The sequence below is a fragment of the Protopterus annectens genome, chromosome 7.part0 (genome assembly GCF_019279795.1).
Source record: "Protopterus annectens isolate FY-2018-M chromosome 7.part0, PAN1.0, whole genome shotgun sequence".
Lineage (NCBI taxonomy): Eukaryota > Metazoa > Chordata > Ceratodontiformes > Protopteridae > Protopterus > Protopterus annectens.
Genome location: NC_056739.1, coordinates 1437324287 through 1437340852, shown reverse-complemented (window position 1 = coordinate 1437340852; position 16566 = coordinate 1437324287).

The window sequence follows — 16566 nt, the reverse complement described above, 5'->3', positions numbered from 1 at the left end:
GAATAACAGAGTGGGGTGTGAGCATGGGCAGCATGGAATGTGCAAGGTCCAACATAAAGCTGTGTGCACACACTATCCCTGACTGCAAACACATAGATGGGTGGCTACATACCTGCCCATAAACCACAATAGAGGTAATTCCCTGACTCATGGCCCATGCCTCTGGGTAACCTGTGTGAATCTGTACAGCTGTGAGGTATTGCCACAGCAAGATATAGCCATACTGTCATGTTGATGGATTTACAAGTATGGGATCCTCTGCCAGCACTGTACCAAGGTGCTGAACTGGATACACAGACACAGCATCAAGTTTCTGCAGCTCCCCCTCCAGAATGGCATAACTTACCATGATATGTAGGCATCTGCCCACAATACCAGACACAGCTGCAGTCACCCGTGTCCCCCAAGACATCACTATGAGCAAGAATGTCCACCTGACAATACATGAGGACAGAAAACATCACAGTGTATAACAGTACACATGTCTGAATATCTCTACTAACAGCAGTACCATGTAGCTGAAGCAGCACAGACACAATCACCTACAGTACACACTATCCCCTGCACAGTTTGTTCCCATATTGCCAAATGATCAACGGATACCCTGCAGAAACAGTTTGATACCTGTAGGTGTACAACATGAAGATCTGCACTGGACTACAAACTACCTGGAATTGATCCACATATTCAATACAGAAGGGCATACAAGGCATGCTCGCACACTTAAACAAATGAAACCCATGTCTGCAAACAACAGTGGACCATACATATCTGGCATTTGCAGATGTTAGTGCATACACTCCTCAGTATGCACCAGTCATGCTTTGCACAGAGTGGATAGGAATACAGACATATATCAAAGGACAACACACTATAATAAGCCAATAGTATACGTACATAGATGTGTGGAAGAGAGTGACTGTGACAAGGAGCCATCCATTATGAGGCCTGTCCCACCTGGCACACAGCTAAATGGCTGCAACCACATGAGGTGTAAATGTCACTCACTGTAGGCATTAGCCACTGGTATCCATCAGCATTACAGAGTATGTGGTGCAAGTGTTAGCTGTGCAGCATGACTGTACAAGGAAGTAGTCATCTAGCAGCTATGTACACGTACCTGTGGAATATAAACCTGCATGTGCCCGCATGTGGTGTGTCGACCTCTAGATGAATGGGTTATGGCCCATGCACTCACACTGCCATCCCAATAGCCCTACTATGACAAGTCTGCTGAGGTCATCCACTTTGAAATACTCTTTTGGGAAAAGTGTAGCCCAGTAATCTCCATGGCACATTCTATAACTGTGTACTACTGTAGTGTGATAAACTAGTTAGGTAGGAGTTCTAATCCCAAACATGGCAACTGTGTGTGTGTGTGTGTGTGTGTGTGTGTGTGTGTGTGTGTGTGTGTGTGTGTGTGTGTGTGTGTGTGTGTGTCTGTCTGTGTTGAGAGCAATGCTTTTTAGGCTACTCACGCTCACTACAAATCAAATGTCCTACTTTGGCAAGCCTGCTGATGTCATTCAGTATGAAATACAACTTTGGGGAAGGAGTACTCCAATAATCCCTGTGGCGTGTACTATAACAGCGTAAAGCTGTAGTGTGATATAGAACTCAGGTAGGGGTTCTATTCCCACACATGGCAGTTGTGGATGTCTTTCTGTGTGCTTCTATGTCTGTCTAGGGAGCAATGCTTTTCAGGCTAGTCACACACATTACAATTCAGATGCCCTACTTTGGCAATCCTGCTGATAACATCCACTGTGAGATACACCTTTGGAAAGAAGTACTCCAGTAATCTCTGTGGCACGTCCTATAACTGCATAGTGCTGTAGTTTAATAAACTAGTTAGGTAGTAGTTCTAATCCCAGACATGGCAGGTGTGTGTGTGTGTGTGTGTGTGTGTGTGTGTGTGTGTTTCTAATTCATATCCTGTGGGGAGGTGGCTGTGAGCGTGTGACAACTGGACTCATTGTGGAGTGGGTTTTGCAAATTTCTTATATGGTGGTCCTAGTATATGTCACAATGTCCACCATACAGGGATAACAGATGTGAAATAGTCAAGAGGCTGGGGTGCAAATCCATACCCCTACATGTGACATCAAGGCCAGGTGAACAAAGTTAGCAACCCTTGTATTACCCAGAGAACACTCTCAACCCATGTCTCATACACACACACACACACACACACACACACACACACACACACACACACACAAACACACTTGCCTAGGCAGCAACCGCTGTGTTGGTAGTACTCTGCATAGTGCCCACTGATAGTAACCATGGTGTGATTGCAGTGGGCTACAGAGGGCATGACACACTGTCCATCAGTCCATTAGGCACATACATGCAGAAAGTACACCTTCCCTATGTTCCCGACTGGACACCTGCAACACCTGTGGTGCCATCAAATGTGACTCACAAAGGACATACCATGCCTGAAACACATGCCCTGAATGGGCAGATGCAGGGAATACCTGTATCATGCTATCGATGTAGGTGCAGAGTCAACCTGCTGTCCATTAACAGTTCCCGTCACATGAAGCCAGGACTGGCACATCTGATGATAACATTCTGTGTACACAACATGGGCCAGACACCCCAGGTACAGTTCCACATGTCACTGTACATGCATGTGGGATGTGTGCACATCCCAGACGCCGTCCATGTCATGGACTAAGGAACACATACATGGCAAGAAATGCACAGCAATGGCCACACCCAATAGTTAAACAGATTACTGGATGATGAATACAATACCCACATGTGTGGGCAAATCCAGACACTATACTCCTGAGCCACACTGCAGACCATTGTCATGTGGCCTGATGCCAAGGTATACCCATCACCTAGCCTTGTATGGCCATCTGGCACAGTCAATCACTACACACCCGTGAAGCAATGCACCCATGCATGTCAGTACTGGCATCCTGTGTCTGTGTGTGTGGTGTATGATGCCTATGACCATATTCACTCTGACTACAACCCCATTGGCATACTGAAGCATGCTGTCTAATGTTAGACACCTCCACATACACTTTGCCCATTTAACCTCAGTATAGCCCCTGTGGTGCATGTGATACCTGCACAGTACTGTGTTGTTGCAATCTAACTAATGATGAGTTGTATTTCTGACCCTGCCAAGTGTGCCAATGTGTGTGGGTCCCTGACAGAGTGTGGCTGTGTTGATGCTGACACCTGTTCATGTGGACAGGCATGTGTACTACACCTACCATATAGCTACCATATCACTGTTGCACATGTCATTCACCATCACATATACGTTTGCAGGGCTTCTCAACATGTAACCTATGTGGTGCATCCAATAACTGCATAGACATGTGATAGCAATACATAGTCAGTCAGGGGGTTGATACCCTGTACTGGTAGGTGTGTGACACAAACATGCTTAAGTTTTACTCTCCCACCACTCCCTGACATATCTTTGCCTCTGTCTGCCTTTCTCATTCCCTCTCTGGTGGATGTGGAGACTTACACATGTTTTACTTAGTCAGCAGCATGTGTATTATAAGTAATGTTCATGATTAACTGATGGCCTCTGCATGAATTGCAGCCCTCCTCTAGCTGATTGGACATGGAACAGCTGTAGTAACATTCCCATAGCCAATTGCATGGAAACATACTCCAATATCTAAGAACATCATGTTGGTGTTGGCCCTTTTCATTCACTGTGAGCTGGAACTAGATCTGTTGTTTGGCAAACAGCATCACAGATGGATTGGGGATTTACCTCTAACAATATGCACTGTGGAAACAGGCTAACACACAGGAGGGGGGATGTGCCTGACTTGACTAGATATGGTAAGTGCTGCTATACTGCATTTGGAGTAATGTTGGCTTAACATAGTGTGTGTGGATATGGCTGTCCTACATGTTTTAATACCTGTCATGTCAGTGCTATGTTTATGAGGAAACACCCATCTGTAGGGTCATCTGCAGACTGGGAAGTGTGTGGTGCCTTTTGTTTCTTGTGTTACCCACATAGCACCTATCTGTGAACTGCAGAAGGTAGTGTGAGGATTGCAGTCAGTAGATGGTGACAGCTGTGAGAGTTACTGACTTCATATCCCCTCATAGGACATATGTTGCAACAAATCCTGTTACAACAGTAAATATATGAGGTTATCACAGCAACATGTCAATATTGGCCCTGTGTTTGTACCTCCAGCCACAACTCTGTCAACCTTTGTACATATGTCATGCAGTAAGAGGTGCATATGTTCTGTACACCATATTTATTAACATCATATCTGATAACAAGCCAGTGAGATATCAGACTGCTACACATGTTATGTATAGTAGGGGTTATATTTGAGGACATAACATGGGCAATCTGTGGTTGTGTGTACAGTACTGAGGTCTGAATACTTATGGTGATTGTCGACAGTGTGTGTATTGTGAATATGTACCTTGGCCTGTGTACAAACTGTGGTAGATGTCATTGTTCTTGGTCCTGTTCTATCTGATGTTACATGCTGCTCCACTGTATGTTACTCTATCAGCTTATATGTTTGTAGGGCCAAACACACACATGTCCGATACCACAGACAGGCATCGGACCACACTGTGTAGTGGCCCAGTATATGTAGGGCTAGTGTGTGAGTGGAACATATGAGGATGGTGTTCATCAGATAGTCCATATACTGTAATATTACTCTAGCTTACCATATGTGGCTGTAGCTGTGTTCATGTTGGTTGTGGTTATATACTTTCACACAGGTATCTGTTACACTGTGCTGTGACATGCCTGTAGAGCCTGCTATATATGCAGGTACATGTGTATTACCCCATAGGAAATGTAGGCGAATGTTGAGGCAGTCTACCTGTAGCCTGCACAGTGCTTTGTTACATGCCTAGCAGCCTACTGTACTTACCCAGTGAGATGTCATGTCCAGATACTTGCCAGATGTACTACTGCTGGGCCACCATAACAGTCATGTATATCAGACAAAGCAGTGGCATGCTGTAAAGATGTATGTCACTAACTAGTGGCTAGTATGTGGCCATGGCACCTCTGTACCAGCAGTTATGTGTCAGGACAGACAGGGGTGTGTGAATGCATAACCTATGGGGACAAATGTATACCAGTATTTATGTGATATACCCATCTACGTGGCTGTTAACATCTACATTGCCAGGCTTGGTCCACATGTCTTGCACTAAGGGGTTATGTGTATATCTCTGGATAGACCAGAGTGTGTCAGACTGTCCACATATATTGGCCATATCTCTGTCCACATGTAGCATTCCTGTGTAGCAGTGGTAGTGTACTATGATGTCCTTAGGATGTCTGTCAGTAGCCAATGGCGCACATGTTAAAAGCAGATGTGTCCTCCCATACACACCATGTCTGTGAAGACAATCCTTATTACAGTAGTAATAGTCTACAAATATACCTGCAATACATACCTGACATCCCCTTGCACTACGAGGTTGGGACTATTGGGGCTGAGGTACGGCTCCACTCCATGTTCAGGTCATATGGTGAACATATATGTATATATAATTATCCATATATGTATATAGCTATATACACATATACATATCGACATACATAGATGGGTATGTATATGTACATATATGTATATACATATAAACACTCAGATATATACATATACAGAGCAATATATGTCTACACATATACAGATAGAGATACATATGCTCATATATGTATGGCTATCTAAATATATATTGACAGAAATAGATATGTATGCACATATAGTTATAGATATCTACATATATACCCACATAAATAGGTGTATCTGTACACATAGGATGTGCATACATATATAGCTATATATATATATATATATATATATATATATATATATATATATATATATATATGTGTGTGTGTGTACATACGAAGAGATGTACACATGGCCATATATATGTTGCACTATACAGATGTGTATGCAGACATATGTCAAAGGTCAAATGGTCAGATTATCCAGGCTGATTAGTGAGGATGAACGGCTAAACATTGAGCTGACCAGTTTGACAGTTATGTTTACAGAAAGAGATGTACACATGGCCATATATATGTAGCACTATACAGATGTGTATGCAGACATTGGTCAAAGGTCAAATGGTCAGATTATCCAGGCTGATTAGTGAGGATGAATGGCTAAACATTGAGCTGACCAGCTTGACTGCTATGTTTACAGAAAGGGGTTATCCACAAGAAATTTTGTCCAGAGTTAGAAAAGAAATAGAAACTAAGAGAATTACATCCTTTAAACCTATTTTGCATGGGGGCTTAACGAAGGAATTTCAGGAGGGGAATGAGTTGGCTTTAGAGCCCCATGCACTACACAAAAAACAGGCTATGATTTTGCCATACAATGGACAGGCAGGACAAATTATTAGAATTATTAAGGATACTTGGCAAAGTTCTTTTGATAGTGATACTATAAGTATATTAGGAAATACCCCAACTTTTACATATATTAGGGGTAGGAACCTTAAAGAATTGATGGAAGCTGAACCTAATATTGAGATATATAGGAGCTCCAAAATGAGTAAATGCGAAGTTTGCAGTACATGTAAGTTTATTAATAATGGTCCTTATGTGGCAGTTCAAGGCTTCTATAAAACTATCAGGTGTCCTGGATTTTGTAACTGTAATACTAAGATGGTAGTGTACATTGCTACATGTTTGAGCTGTTCTACTTTCTATGTTGGGAAAACAACAAGAAAGTTAAGGTTCAGAATCCTGGAACACTTAAGAGATATCAGGAACAAAAGAACTAACAATGCCTTGTATATGCACAGTCTGGGTTGCCCTAATTTTAAGAGATTTCTGTTTTTTGTTATAGACAGAATTCCATTTAATGCCAAAGGAGGTGACTTAAAAGTTTTACTTGAGATGCGGGAGTGCATCTGGCAGTTGAGGCTGGATGCATCTAGACCTCCAGGCATTAATGATCACATTTCAGTTTCTAGCATTTTAAAGTACAAATCTACATTTGTTTGAAGAATGTTAAGCATTACATTATGATTTTTTATTTATCATTTTTATTTACTACTTTTATGCAAACATGTTTAACATGTAGATTTTTTTAAAATGTTCGTGTTTTAAGTTGAACAACATTTTTTCTAGTTGTAAGTAACTGTGCTTTCAAACAAGCATAGGAGTAATGTTTTACTGTGACTTTAATTTACAAATTGCTGTTTGCTTGGGGTTGGTTGCTTAGAGGGGTGAGTCTGTAACTAATACCTTTAAATGCAACAAAGATGAAGGACTCTTTTACTCTGATGATGCCTGACTATGTATGTGGGTGAAAGCACTAAGTTATCTGTTTACATGTACAGGAATATTATGTGTTTTTTCGTTCTCTTGGTCTATTAAAGTTTGCAGTGTCTGAGGAGCTGAGCTGGTTTATCATTTACAAGTTTTTGGAGTCACATTGTGTCGACTTGGTATTCTACTGTTCTTCCGACTGGCTTCTTTGATCCTGTTACCTTTGGTGGACCGCAGCTATGGAGCAGCTTATGCTGCAGTATGTTGAACTGACAAACCAACTAGTTCATTTATTTAAGGAGAAAGGAATGGCAGTCAACGTTCCGAACAACATTCAAACAGAGGAACCATTGTTGACTGAATCGCAGGTACGGCTGTTTACTCTTCACACACCCCCCTTCTACTAGTAGTGGTGAAGCGGCGGTTAACACTTCAGTGAATTTGGTGAATAACAGGGGGTTGACAATTAGCAACCTAGTCACCAGAACAAACTGCTGTTCACCTAAAAACTTTGATGCACTTCTTAGGGCTCCAGCTATGGATTGGAAGCCTGAAGCCGGACAGCAACCGGAACCGGGTACCTTAAAGGTACAATTAGATCAATTCGAAAACAAATTAAGAAAGCTGAAAGCCCTACAAATGGACAACGTGTTTCTTGAGAAATCCCTTGTGCTCAAACAAGTTCCAAAGGAGCTTAGGTTATTTAAACTACCGATGGGTTTTGAAGCAGGTACAGATGGTTTCAAGGAACTACTGGCCTTCTATGACCAGACAGGTATGGAATTGATGAAAATTATTATTTGTAATAACATTAATAGAATAGTGACTTTAAAGGAGGAGCTTGGCTTACTTAACACCAACATAACGAAAGATTTGCTTTTTGAGTTTAACAAAAACAAATACGACAAGATTATTTATGAAACTGAAGTTTGTGAAAAAAGGCCTTGAGACTAAAATGGTTAAACTCAAAAGGGATACTAGTGATTATGCTAGTAACCAGGTATACACACATTTTAAGGAATTTAAACGTGTAAATGGTAGCTCTAGTTTTGTGTCTAAAGTTAATACAGCGGGTAATTCCTGACAGGAAATGTACAATGTCGGTGGGCAAATTGTTGATCAATTTGAGGACGAATCACTGACTGAGACTGAAATTTATCATGACAATGAAGTTTTTTTAGATCCCCACCCCATAAGGCGCTGGAATGCATTCGAGCGCAATCAACAACAGGGGAGGGGCAGAGGTCAGAGGCAATAAAACAACAAGAGGAGGTGGTCTCGGATGAACAACTGACCACCTTCAATAGTGACACTAAATTACACAACGAGGCTGGGTTACAGCCACTACATTACGGTACTTTTTGTGATAATTTTAGTGGCAATTTTTGCAACTCTTTTTGTGATAACCAAAGGCAACGAAGTTTTTCCTCTGTCTCAGAACTTGTTTCAGAAATTTCACCAGTTATTTGTTCTCATTTGTTAAACAACAGTTTAGCAAGTGTAACAAACACCGAGATTGAGGGGATGAATGCCGCGCAGATATTTGAGAGTGACTCATTTGATTTAACTCAACAAACTATTATGACACATTCTTGTAATTTGGTTAAAGTTGACAATGTTAGTGTTTACAACTTCTCTAACTTAGAGTTAACAGATAACTATTTGTCTCTATTCAAGAAGGGGTTTATATTTGTCCCTTCTTTTAGAATTGAAATAGCCAAAATACTGGTTAATTTTAAGATGTATACTAGACAGTTAAACTTAGAAGTATTTTTTCACAAAAAAACCTAGCCCAACTATTGACAATGTGATTGGACTAAAGAGGTCAAGTACCTTTATACCTCCTGCACACCCATGTATACACATCTTCAAGAAGTTGTGTGAGGCTCAACTTAGAAGAATGTTAAGGGGACCAAGGAGGGAATTGGATAACCTAACACCTGGGGAGATGTTTTGTCTACAAGAACTAACTACCACTAATTTGTACAGGGTCATGAAACCTGACAAGGGAGGGGGGGGTGGTGATCATGTCTAACATCGACTACTCAAATAAGATGTACAGTCTTTTGAGTGACACAAACACATATGCCAGAGTATCTAGGAATGAAATGTGTATGGCATACACTAGAATTGACTGGCATCTTTACGAGTGGTTAATGGAGGGGATCATTGATGTTAATGAATACCATTATTTGATGGATGAATTCCCAGTGACCCCCTCCATTTTTGGAATTCCAAAAATTCACAAAAACCAGAATGACCCACCCTTTCGCCCAATAGTGTCAGCAAAAGGCTCTAAAACAGAAGCAATAGCCTCCTACGTAGATTTTCATTGTAAAGGTATTATTAAAAGTTTTCTACACATCCTGAGGGATTTGTGGCATTGCTTGGAGGTTATAAGACAAAAACAAACCACTGAACCATTTTTGATGGTGACAATTGATGTTATAAATCTTTTTTCGATCATTCCCCAGGTACAAGGTTTGGAAATGTTCAGTAGGAGTTTGGACAAACATAATGGTTTCCATATTGATAAATGTAGTGTGATCGTAGATCTTCTGGAAATGGTTTTGTCTAACAATTTTGTTGGATTTGAAGGGGAACTATTTAGACAAGTGGCAGGAGTTGCCATGGGTGCTAGGTGTGCGCCAATCTATGCCAACTTGGTGTTGGCAGAATGGGAGATGGAGAAGGTGTTCCCTACTGAGTATATGAAACAGGTAACACTTTATTTGCATTACCTTGATGATATACTAATTTTTTGGACAGGGAGTAGGGAGGAGATCCGCACATTTGTTGATTTTCTTAACAACACTACCCCATTCTTAAAATTCACCTACACTATACATGTGGAAACCTGCAATTATTTGGATATATTGTTATACAGAAATATGCGTGAAGTTAGCCTAAATTAGAGTATATATCGCAGGAAAACTTATTCTAACAGTTTCTTGCATTTCCAGAGTTGTCATCCCCACTATATCAAGAAGAACTTGGTCAAAGGTCAAATGGTCAGATTATCCAGGCTGATTAGTGAGGATGAACGGCTAAACATTGAGCTGACCAGCTTGACTGCTATGTTTACAGAAAGGGGTTATCCACAAGAAATTTTGTCCAGAGTTAGAAAAGAAATAGAAACTAAGAGAATTACATCCTTTAAACCTATTTTGCATGGGGGCTTAACGAAGGAATTTCAGGAGGGGAATGAGTTGGCTTTAGAGTCCCATGCACTACACAAAAAACAGGCTATGATTTTGCCATACAATGGACAGGCAGGACAAATTATTAGAATTATTAAGGATACTTGGCAAAGTCCTTTTGATAGTGATACTATAAGTATATTAGGAAATACCCCAACTTTTACATATAGTAGGGGTAGGAACCTTAAAGAATTGATGGAAGCTGAACCTAATATTGAGACATATAGGAGCTCCAAAATGAGTAAATGCGGAGTTTGCAGTACATGTAAGTTTATTAATAATGGCCCTTATGTGGCAGTTCAAGGCTTCTATAAAACTATCAGGTGTCCTGGATTCTGTAACTGTAATACTAAGATGGTAGTGTACATTGCTACATGTTTGAGCTGTTCTACTTTCTATGTTGGGAAAACAACAAGAAAGTTAAGGCTCAGAATCCTGGAACACTTAAGAGATATCAGGAACAAAAGAACTAACAATCCCTTGTATATGCACAGTCTGGGTTGCCCTAATTTTAAGAGATTTCTGTTTTTTGTTATAGACAGAATTCCATTTAATGCCAAAGGAGGTGACTTAAAAGTTTTACTTGAGATGAGGGAGTGCATCTGGCAGTTGAGGCTGGATGCATCTAGACCTCCAGGCATTAATGATCACATTTCAGTTTCTAGCATTTTAAAGTACAAATCTACATTTGTTTGAAGAATGTTAAGCATTACATTATGATTTTTTATTTATCATTTTTATTTACTACTTTTATGCAAACATGTTTAACATGTAGACTTTTTTAAAATGTTCGTGTTTTAAGTTGAACAACATTTTTTCTAGTTGTAAGTAACTGTGCTTTCAAACAAGCATAGGAGTAATGTTTTACTGTGACTTTAATTTACAAATTGCTGTTTGCTTGTGGTTGGTTGCTTAGAGGGGTGAGTCTGTAACTAATACCTTTAAATGCAACAAAGATGAAGGACTCTTTTACTCTGATGATGCCTGACTATGTATGTGGGTGAAAGCGCTAAGTTATCTGTTTACATGTACAGGAATATTATGTGTTTTTTCGTTCTCTTGGTCTATTAAAGTTTGCAGTGTCTGAGGAGCTGAGCTGGTTTATCATTTACAAGTTTTTGGTGTCACATTGTGTCGACTTGGTATTCTACTGTTCTTCCGACTGGCTTCTTTGATCCTGTTACCTTTGGTGGACCGCAGCTATGGAGCAGCTTATGCTGCAGTATGTTGAACTGACAAACCAACTAGTTCATTTATTTAAGGAGAAAGGAATGGCAGTCAACGTTCCGAACAACATTCAAACAGAGGAACCATTGTTGACTGAATCGCAGGTACGGCTGTTTACTCTTCACACACCCCCTTCTACTAGTAGTGGTGAAGCGGCGGTTAACACTTCAGTGAATTTGGTGAATAACAGGGGGTTGACAATTAGCAACCTAGTCACCAGAACAAACTGCTGTTCACCTAAAAACTTTGATGCACTTCTTAGGCTCCAGCTATGGATTGGAAGCCTGAAGCCGGACAGCAACCGGAACCGGGTACCTTAAAGGTACAATTAGATCAATTCGAAAACAAATTAAGAAAGCTGAAAGCCCTACAAATGGACAACGTGTTTCTTGAGAAATCCCCTGAGCTCAAACAAGTTCCAAAGGAGCTTAGGTTATTTAAACTACCGATGGGTTTTGAAGCAGGTACAGATGGTTTCAAGGAACTACTGGCCTTCTATGACCAGACAGGTATGGAATTGATGAAAATTATTATTTGGAATAACATTAATAGACTAGTGACTTTAAAGGAGGAGCTTGGCTTACTTAACACCAACATAACGAAAGATTTGCTTTTTGAGTTTAATAAAAACAAATACGACAAGATTATTTATGAAACTGAAGTTTGTGAAAAAAGGCCTTGAGACTAAAATGGTTAAACTCAAAAGGGATACTAGTGATTATGCTAGTAACCAGGTATACACACATTTTAAGGAATTTAAACGTGTAAATGGTAGCTCTAGTTTTGTGTCTAAAGTTAATACAGCGGGTAATTCCTGACAGGAAATGTACAATGTCGGTGGGCAAATTGTTGATCAATTTGAGGACGAATCACTGACTGAGACTGAAATTTATCATGACAATGAAGTTTTTTTAGATCCCCACCCCATAAGGCGCTCGGAATGCATTCGAGAGCGCAATCAACAACAGGGGAGGGGCAGAGGTCAGAGGCAATAAAACAACAAGAGGAGGTGGTCTCGGATGAACAACTGACCACCTTCAATAGTGACACTAAATTACACAACGAGGCTGGGTTACAGCCACTACATTACGGTACTTTTTGTGATAATTTTAGTGGCAATTTTTGCAACTCTTTTTGTGATAACCAAAGGCAACGAAGTTTTTCCTCTGTCTCAGAACTTGTTTCAGAAATTTCACCAGTTATTTGTTCTCATTTGTTAAACAACAGTTTAGCAAGTGTAACAAACACCGAGATTGAGGGGATGAATGCCGCGCAGATATTTGAGAGTGACTCATTTGATTTAACTCAACAAACTATTATGACACATTCTTGTAATTTGGTTAAAGTTGACAATGTTAGTGTTTACAACTTCTCTAACTTAGAGTTAACAGATAACTATTTGTCTCTATTCAAGAAGGGGTTTATATTTGTCCCTTCTTTTAGAATTGAAATAGCCAAAATACTGGTTAATTTTAAGATGTATACTAGACAGTTAAACTTAGAAGTATTTTTTCACAAAAAACCTAGCCCAACTATTGACAATGTGATTGGACTAAAGAGGTTGAGTACCTTTATACCTCCTGCACACCCATGTATACACATCTTCAAGAAGTTGTGTGAGGCTCAACTTAGAAGAATGTTAAGGGGACCAAGGAGGGAATTGGATAACCTAACACCTGGGGGGAGGTTTTGTCTACAAGAACTAACTACCACTAATTTGTACAGGGTCATGAAACCTGACAAGGGAGGGGGGGGGTGGTGATCATGTCTAACATCGACTACATAAATAAGATGTACAGTCTTTTGAGTGACACAAACACATATGCCAGAGTATCTAGGAATGAAATGTGTATGGCATACACTAAAATTGACTGGCATCTTTACGAGTGGTTAATGGAGGGGATCGTTGATGTTAATGAATACCATTATTTGATGGTTGAATTCCCAGTGACCCCCTCCATTTTTGGAATTCCAAAAATTCACAAAAACCAGAATGACCCACCCTTTCGCCCAATAGTGTCAGCAAAAGGCTCTAAAACAGAAGCAATAGCCTCCTACGTAGATTTTCATTGTAAAGGTATTATTAAAAGTTTTCTACACATCCTGAGGGATTTGTGGCATTGCTTGGAGGTTATAAGACAAAAACAAACCACTGAACCATTTTTGATGGTGACAATTGATGTTATAAATCTTTTTTCGATCATTCCCCAGGTACAAGGTTTGGAAATGTTCAGTAGGAGTTTGGACAAACATAATGGTTTCCATATTGATAAACGTAGTGTGATTGTAGATCTTATGGAAATGGTTTTGTCTAACAATTTTGTTGGATTTGAAGGGGAACTATTTAGACAAGTGGCAGGAGTTGCCATGGGTGCTAGGTGTGCGCCAATCTATGCCAACTTGGTGTTGGCAGAATGGGAGATGGAGAAGGTGTTCCCTACTGAGTATATGAAACAGGTAACACTTTATTTGCATTACCTTGATGATATACTAATTTTTTGGACAGGGAGTAGGGACGAGATCCACACATTTGTTGATCTTCTTAACAACACTACCCCATTCTTAAAATTCACCTACACTATACATGTGGAAACCTGCAATTATTTGGATATATTGTTATACAGAAATATGCGTGAAGTTAGCCTAAATTAGAGTATATATCGCAGGAAAACTTATTCTAACAGTTTCTTGCATTTCCAGAGTTGTCATCCCCACTATATCAAGAAGAACTTGGTCAAAGGTCAAATGGTCAGATTATCCAGGCTGATTAGTGAGGATGAACGGCTAAACATTGAGCTGACCAGCTTGACTGCTATGTTTACAGAAAGGGGTTATCCACAAGAAATTTTGTCCAGAGTTAGAAAAGAAATAGAAACTAAGAGAATTACATCCTTTAAACCTATTTTGCATGGGGGCTTAACGAAGGAATTTCAGGAGGGAATGAGTTGGCTTTAGAGTCCCATGCACTACACAAAAAACAGGCTATGATTTTGCCATACAATGGACAGGCAGGACAAATTATTAGAATTATTAAGGATACTTGGCAAAGTCCTTTTGATAGTGATACTATAAGTATATTAGGAAATACCCCAACTTTTACATATAGTAGGGGTAGGAACCTTAAAGAATTGATGGAAGCTGAACCTAATATTGAGACATATAGGAGCTCCAAAATGAGTAAATGCGGAGTTTGCAGTACATGTAAGTTTATTAATAATGGCCCTTATGTGGCAGTTCAAGGCTTCTATAAAACTATCAGGTGTCCTGGATTCTGTAACTGTAATACTAAGATGGTAGTGTACATTGCTACATGTTTGAGCTGTTCTACTTTCTATGTTGGGAAAACAACAAGAAAGTTAAGGCTCAGAATCCTGGAACACTTAAGAGATATCAGGAACAAAATAACTAACAATGCCTTGTATATGCATAGTCTGAGTTGCCCTAATTTTAAGAGATTTCTGTTTTTTGTTATAGACAGAATTCCATTTAATGCCAAAGGAGGTGACTAAAAAGTTTTACTTGAGATGAGGGAGTGCATCTGGCAGTTGAGGTTGGATGCATCTAGACCTCCAGGCATTAATGATCACATTTCAGTTTCTAGCATTTTAAAGTACAAATCTACATTTGTTTGAAGAATGTTAAGCATTACATTATGATTTTTTCTTTATCAATTTTATTTACTACTTTTATACAAACATGTTTAACATGTAGATTTTTTTAAAATGTTCGTGTTTTAAGTTGAACAACATTTTTTCTAGTTGTAAGTAACTGTGCTTTCAAACAAGCATAGGAGTAATGTTTTACTGTGACTTTAATTTACAAATTGCTGTTTGCTTGTGGTTGGTTGCTTAGAGGGGTGAGTCTGTAACTAATACCTTTAAATGCAACAAAGATGAAGGACTCTTTTACTCTGATGATGCCTGACTATGTATGTGGGTGAAAGCACTAAGTTATCTGTTTACATGTACAGGAATATTATGTGTTTTTTCGTTCTCTTGGTCTATTAAAGTTTGCAGTGTCTGAGGAGCTGAGCTGGTTTATCATTTACAAGTTTTTGGTGTCACATTGTGTCGACTTGGTATTCTACTGTTCTTCCGACTGGCTTCTTTGATCCTGTTACCTTTGGTGGACCGCAGCTATGGAGCAGCTTATGCTGCAGTATGTTGAACTGACAAACCAACTAGTTCATTTATTTAAGGAGAAAGGAATGGCAGTCAACGTTCCGAACAACATTCAAACAGAGGAACCATTGTTGACTGAATCGCAGGTACGGCTGTTTACTCTTCACACACCCCCTTCTACTAGTAGTGGTGAAGCGGCGGTTAACACTTCAGTGAATTTGGTGAATAACAGGGGGTTGACAATTAGCAACCTAGTCACCAGAACAAACTGCTGTTCACCTAAAAACTTTGATGCACTTCTTAGGGCTCCAGCTATGGATTGGAAGCCTGAAGCCGGACAGCAACCGGAACCGGGTACCTTAAAGGTACAATTAGATCAATTCGAAAACAAATTAAGAAAGCTGAAAGCCCTACAAATGGACAACGTGTTTCTTGAGAAATCCCTTGAGCTCAAACAAGTTCCAAAGGAGCTTAGGTTATTTAAACTACCGATGGGTTTTGAAGCAGGTACAGATGGTTTCAAGGAACTACTGGCCTTCTATGACCAGACAGGTATGGAATTGATGAAAATTATTATTTGGAATAACATTAATAGACTAGTGACTTTAAAGGAGGAGCTTGGCTTACTTAACACCAACATAATGAAAGATTTGCTTTTTGAGTTTAACAAAAACAAATACGACAAGATTATTTATGAAACTGAAGTTTGTGAAAAAAGGCCTTGAGACTAAAATGGTTAAACTCAAAA